The sequence below is a fragment of the Euprymna scolopes genome, chromosome 30 (genome assembly GCF_053919585.1).
Source record: "Euprymna scolopes isolate OS-2025 chromosome 30, ASM5391958v1, whole genome shotgun sequence".
Taxonomy (NCBI): Eukaryota; Metazoa; Mollusca; class Cephalopoda; order Sepiida; family Sepiolidae; genus Euprymna; species Euprymna scolopes.
This window is the reverse complement of record NC_136511.1, coordinates 41,182,758-41,185,125: the sequence shown is the minus strand read 5'-3', so window position 1 is coordinate 41,185,125 and position 2,368 is coordinate 41,182,758.

Genomic DNA, 2,368 nt, shown 5'->3' with positions numbered 1-2,368 from the left:
TATCTTCAAGTCCAATGTTAACAAATTCCTAATGAACCGCCCCCTTAAGTAAACACTTCATCAAATCTCCACACTAACGTAATGTACTTGCAATAAGCCTTATCCCTGAGTGGCTTCCGGGCCTTGATAAGTTGTGATCACTGTGTAAAATATATATATATATATATATATATATATATATATATATATATATATATATATATATATATATATATATTCATGGATTACGGTGTTGGTTTAAAAAAAGGAGAGTAGTCCCCATTCAACTATGGTCTGGACGTCATTTTCTAATGATTCAGCCATTTTCTTGAATTTGTGTACATCCGTTCTTCCGTCATGTTATAAAGCTTTGTATCATCAGCAAATATACCTATCTCAGGCTAATATATTATCGGGGAGGTCACTGATAAATATCAGGAATAATAGTGGTCCAAGGATCGACCCCTGAGGCACGCCTACATTAATGTTATGCTGCTTGGTTAAACGTCCATCAATGCAACCTGGATGGTCTTATTGTCTAAGAAGGATATAATTATATTTAGTATTCGTCTGGTTATACCATATAATTTGATTTTCATTAGCAGCCTTTCATGCTAGACTTTGTCAAAGGTCTTGGATATATCGAGGGCTACAGCCTTGGCTTCACCTGCCTTATCCAGTGCATGGTCTATGCGTTCAGAGATGACTGTTAAAATATTTGCAGTAGAACAACATTTCCTAAATCAGTACTGTTTGTCATAAAGAAGATTAGCTTCGTTATATATGGGTCGTGGAATTGCATTTATCTAACGTACATATTCTTTTAAACATTCATTTTAAGTAATTCCTAATTAGTTTTTTTCGGTTTTCTTGTGGAAGGATCATCTATTAAATATTATGTGTAATTATATTAATTCTACATGATTTATACGCGCATAATATTTGCATAAAAAGCTTATAGTAAACAGAAACATTTTTATATATATTTATGTATGCGCATATATTTTTGTTTAAAAAATTTTCCTACCAAACTTCTCTGTCAGTTTTTAGTCTACAACCATGAAACTTCATATATAGGGTATTCGACCAAATGCGATATTTTATATTTGTTTTTTTAGCCCAGGACAATCGATTCAAAAGTATGAAAATTAAAAAAATGAAATTTGCCACGTGAAGGTCGAACGACGGCATTACGAATATGCATGCGTGACGTAATAACTATTGGTTTATGTTTTAATGTTTAGTTTTGCAGTAAACATATCTTCATAGTGCAGTCATAAACATTTACGGAAAAAGTAAGTCGTAAGCTAAACGTTTTGGTTTCGATTCTTGGTGGTGGCGCACGAGTCAATTTCTTTTTTTTTAACTTTTTAAACCATTACTATATATTGGGTCCAATGTAATATAATAAGAAATAAGAAATCTGCATTAATCAAAATATCATATTTAAGCGTTTTTTTTTACGACCGGGCAATGCCGGATGATCTGCTAGTATGTGTATATATATATATTACATTAAAACGGTGTCTAATCTAGAGAAATAAAAGTCAGATTTAGTATTACTCAGGATACTTTTCTTACACCGAAACACGTCTAATGTGGCATGTAATCTTTTTAAACTGAAAATCCAAAATATTGAACAATGAGCGATTTCATTGACAATAAATATCTAGAAAGTCTAAAACATTAGTTGATCATCATTCGATCCCGGACAACGTCGGGTCTCACTGCTAGCATATATATATATATATATATATATATATATATATATATACATATATATATATATATATATGTGTGTGTGTGTATATATATATATGTATATATATGTGTGTGTGTATATATATATATATGTATATATATATATATATATATATATATATATATATATATATATATATATATATTCAAAATGGCGTAATGGAAACATATTAAACGTATATGCAGCTTCTCTTCCAATTTTCGGATTTTAATCATGTCAAAACGCGCTTTATTTTTTTTTCACGGATTGATTCTTGCTATTTCTTCTGATGAGTTAAGGGTATATATATATATATATATATATATATATATATATATATATATATATATATATATATATATATATATATATATATATATATATATATATAAAGCTCTGTGTGTGTGTGTGTGTGTGTGTGTGTGTGGTCACGAATAGCCTCCTATATGGTTGACTATTTTAAAAAACAGATTACATATAATGATAGAAGATGTATCGAGACACAGGAACGGGTATGTTTGATCTGGCAGAAAGGTGGTTCATTGAAATTGTGGGGGTCTGCGTACGCGCCTGGTCCCCAGTATGGAAATAAATTTAAAAATTAAAAAAAAAAAAAACGTTTACAAGTGTTTTTTATATAGATGTACA